The 4,739-nt window shown below is 46.5% G+C and overlaps 1 non-coding gene across 1 annotated transcript; it reads right to left on the bottom strand.

Moving 5' to 3' along the window:
* Positions 1-2,538: 2,538 nt before the first annotated feature.
* Positions 2,539-2,645, bottom strand: LOC112084922. Its single transcript, XR_002898576.1, has one exon. It is a non-coding gene; the product is annotated as a small nucleolar RNA R71 (small nucleolar RNA).
* Between the last annotated feature and the right edge of the window lie 2,094 nt (positions 2,646-4,739).

The raw sequence follows: 4,739 nt of genomic DNA, 5'->3' as shown, positions 1-4,739 counted from the left end.
GCTAATGACAATGATGAGACATGATTCAAATGATTAAGAACTCTAATCTAGGTTAATCCTCTCATGAAGGTATTAACCCCTATACTAATCCATTTTCAAACCAAATTCCCATTTGTGAAATATGAATCAATATCCATTAATAAACAGTTCTCAATGATCATTCAAGCATTTAACAAATCATTCCCATGATGAAAAATTGCTTAAACCTCTAACACAACTCTTTCAGGAATTTCATCAAACACTTTTGGTGCATGAAATTCCCAGAATCTAGATTTCAAGTGATTATCAAGGATCTAGCATAGAGAACAGTTGTTTAGAGAAATGAATCAATGAATCTAGCCCTAAGCACTCCTAATCTAACACTTTAGCACCCTAACCTACACATCTAGAACCTCATCAAGGTAACTACTCACTAATCATGATCAACACACTAGATCCTTTGCAAGATGTGTTGTTAATCATGATTAGAAGTTGATTTTGATGATAAGAAATGATGAACAAGAAGGAAAGAAACTGCAAATCGATTTTAAACTCTCTAAAACAAAGTGTATTCAGTAGATTTTCACAAAAGGGGAAAGAAAACCAAAAGTAGATTAAGTCTCCCTCAAAATTAGGTCTAAAAAACATTATAAAGGGGGCTTGGGCGAACCGGGTCAACCCGGAACAAACCGGGTACTGACCCGGCCTTGATGGGCAAAGAAAGGTTTACCACGGTCTGGTGTGTCCTTGGTGTGACCGTGGCATTCCTGACCGTGTCAAAGACTTCATTTGTGTTCTTGGTTCATTTTGATGCCACGGTCTGATCAAGCTTCGTCTGGAACTCGTGGCAAGCTACCGTGTCAAACGCCGAAGATGTGTAAAGGTTGCCACGGTCAAGCCTCCAGACCGTGGCATTCAGACCTTGCCAAGACCCGCATGCATGTGAAGTCCTTCCCAACCGAGTATAGGTTTGCCACGGTCAAGCCTCCAGACCGTGGCGTTCAGACCGTGCCAAGAGCCGAAGCTGTGTAGAAGTTGTCTCCAGCCACTTGTTCATTTGCCACGGTCAAGTCCCAGACCGTGGCATTCAGCTCGTGCCAATCGCCGAAGGTATGTAAAGGTTGCCACGGTCAAACCCCCAGACCGTGGCATTTAGGCTGTGTCAATCGCCCAAGGTTGCAAGATTCTTCTCAGCCAAGTGTATGCTTGCCACGGTCAGGTGTAGACCGTGGCATGAAGATCGTGTCATTGGCCGAGGGTGCACAAAAGTTGCCACGGCCAAGTGTGGACCATGGCATTCTATCGCGGCATGCTTAACTTGGTCGCTTTGGGCTGTCTGGAACATCTCGCATTCCGGAGAGTGTAACTTCCTGGAGACTTGTCCGAATTGAGTGATTCCGGTTGCCGAAGACAGAGGACTCATTTATCTACAACTTTGGTGAAGGACGTTTCGATGCTTGGGAAGTTTAAGGCTTCCTGGAGGGCACATCTTTGCAGTGCATTTACACGACCAGAGAGAGGCGTCTAGACATGTGTCCATTCCGGAGACCGTATCTTTCTGCTCAAAGCTCAGAATTGACTGATCTCGGATGTTCTGGAAAGAGGACTCAAATGTCTCTGATTCTCATGAAGGCCCCGGAAACTGAATCGGCCTGGAAGTGCACCGTCCTGCGCATCCTTCAGAACTGATCTGCTCGGTCCGGAACAGCTGCGAGACAGGGGTTCCTTCCGACGAGCTTATCTCTCTGCTCACGCGTCCGAATTCCACGATTCCACTTGCTATGAGACCGTGCTCCAATGCTCTCCAACTTCTATGAAGGACCTGCCGTCTGAATCGGACCGGAAGGCTCCCCGGACAGGCGATTTCTGAGACTTGTTCAAACCCGGAGATTTTGGCCGATACACTTCGTTCGCGGTACATGGAAATGGCCGGTAAAGCTTCCTGCGGTACATGAAAATGGCCGGTAAAACCTTCCTGGCCAGCGAGAATGGCCGATAATCTCCCAAGACCCAATTTTTCCACTTTTTCAAGCTTTGCTCACCATTCCACCTCCTGGATTCATCTTTTCAGCTCCATATTCACCTGATAGACACTCAAAACATGCAAAGACTCATTGGGACCTAATGCATCTCCTAAGTTCTAAAACAAACCCTAAGGACCTAAAATGCATGAAATAGAACATGATTTGGAATGATTTATGCAACATAAATGATGCAAATTATGAACATATCAAATACCGAGCTGGGATTCAAGCTCCACCAGTTCAAAACAACAACTTTGAAGTTAAAGCTTCCCTGCTCAATATGGTGCAAAACTCCAAGTTCCACGGTCTGGCTGGAGAAGACCCTCTCGAGCATCTAGATCAATTTGATCGGGTTTGCGACTTAACCAAGATAAATGGCGTCTCCGAAGATAGCTTCAAGCTACGCTTGTTCCCTTTCAGCCTCGGTGATAAAGCACACCAGTGGGAAAAGAATATACCGAGGGGCTCTATACAAACCTGGGAGCAGTGTAAACTGGCGTTCCTATCAAAGTTCTTTTCCACATCACGCACGGCTAAGCTCAGGAATAAGATCTCAAGTTTCACGTAGCACAACAACGAGAGCTTTAGTGAGGCTTGGGAACGGTTAAGGAGCTATACTAACCAATGCCCACACCACGGCTTCTCAGAGGCATCCCTCTTGAGTACTTTATACCGAGGTGCACTCCCCAAGATCAGAAACCAACTCGACACAGCTTCAAATGGAAATTTTCTTGGGAAAGAGATCAATGCGGCAATGGAACTAGTCGAGAACCTAGCCATGTCCAATGACACGTATGGAGAGGACTTTGATAGAGCAAAAAGCTTACAGAGGGATCTAGTGATGAACAGCGTATGAAAAAGGATATAAGAGAGCTTCAGAGCAAGCTTGACAAGGTTTTGATGGCGACTCAAAAGCCAATACACTTTGTAGGCGAATTTGATGAGCAAGGGCCAAGTTTTGACAATGTTAATGAAGATGGTCTAACTCAGGAGGAGCTGAACTACATAGGGAATCAGCAGAGGTATCAGCGGTTTAACACCCACGGCAATAACCCCAACCTCTCTTATCGAAACCCGAATGTAGCTAACCCTCAAGACCAAGTGTACCCTGCTCAACAACACCAAAGCTATGCTCCAATAACCCCTTTTCCGAATAACTTCCAGCCCAAGCAACAGTTCAGTGGGCAGCAGCACGGCTACACTCAGCAGAATCAAGCAGCTGAGGGTAACAACTTCAACAACCAACCACAACAACACAAGTTTCCACCAGGGTTCAATCCACAGCCGATGGGTAATCAACAACAGATTCAGGGAACGGGTCAGAATCAGATGGGGAACAATGTCTGTGGGATATTACAGCAACTGTTACAGGGCCAGCAAAGGGTTGAGAGCCAGCACGCGACAATGCAGCAAGATATCAGAGAGCTTAAGCAGAATCAAGCTTCTACATCATCAAGAGGCCCGGCTTTACCAGGTAAACCGGAGCCGAACCCTAAAGAGTATGTGAACGCCATCACATTGAGGAGTGGTAAGGAATTACAAACTCCAACACCTAAGACAAAGCTCATTGAGGCCAATGAGCAATTAGAGGGGGAGGCAGCCTCAAATGATGCGTGTAAAGAAGAGGTCTTAGAGAAGGAACCGATCAAGGACAAAGGAAAAGAGGTGGAAAAGACAACCGAGCTTGAAAATCCTATGTTCCACCACCACCTTATCAACCCAAGATACCATTCCCAGGGCGTTTCAAAAAGAAAATCCTAGACAAGGCCAAGGCGGTCTTTGAGAAACACGTGGAGAACACGCAACTCACCTTACCCATTATAGATGCTTTCTTAGCTATACCCCAGCTTGGGAAGTTTCTAAAGGACGCGATCCTCAACGAGACAAAGGAGCTCCAGGGTATGGTGATACTAAGTCATGAGTGCAGCGCAATAATACAAAGGAGATCTATACCAAGGAAGCTATCCGATCCGGGCAGCTTTACTTTGCCGTGTGCTTTAGGTCACCTGAAGTTCTCAAACTGTTTATGTGACCTTGGAGCTTCTGTGAGCTTAATGCCTTACACGGTGGCCAAGAGATTGGGATACAAAAGCTACAAGCCGGCCAAGATATCTCTTGTATTAGCTGATAGATCGGTTAGATTACCGGTGGGGTTGCTTGAGGATCTAGCTTTGAGGATCGGTGAGATAAAAATCCCCACGGACTTCATAGTTCTTGAGATGGACGAGGAACCATTAGACCCTATCATCTTGGGCCGACCGTTCTTGGCTACCGCAGGAGCCATAATAGATGTGAGAGGAGGAATGATTGAACTACACATCGGTTCCGAGACTATGAAGTTCAATGTGAAGGAGATGATGAAGAAACTGAACATTGGAGGTCAGGTTTTCTATGTGGAGGTAATGGAGGAGCTAGCTGATGAGCTCCTTGAAGAGTTGAATGCAGAGGATCCGTTACAAGTGGTCTTAACACGGGAACAAAGCGAGCACGGGTACTTGAGCGAGGAAAGCAAGGTGTACAAGCTTCTTTTGGACCAACCGAAGGAACTTGGAGCTGAGGCGAGGTTTTTGGAGCTCAGGAAGAGTGGCCTCGACATTTCAGACAACGAGGGATCCACGGGAACAGAGGAGACACCTCGGGATATCATGGCCGTGCCAGTTTGTGCCGAGGCCGTTGGTATACCGCGCGAGAACAAGGAAAAGGCCGAGGAAGCTGTTCCGGGCCAATGCAGCTTTG

The sequence above is a fragment of the Eutrema salsugineum genome, unplaced genomic scaffold, assembly GCF_000478725.1.
Source record: "Eutrema salsugineum unplaced genomic scaffold, Eutsalg1_0 scaffold_4, whole genome shotgun sequence".
Lineage (NCBI taxonomy): Eukaryota > Viridiplantae > Streptophyta > Magnoliopsida > Brassicales > Brassicaceae > Eutrema > Eutrema salsugineum.
This window is presented reverse-complemented; position numbering and strand designations above follow the sequence as displayed.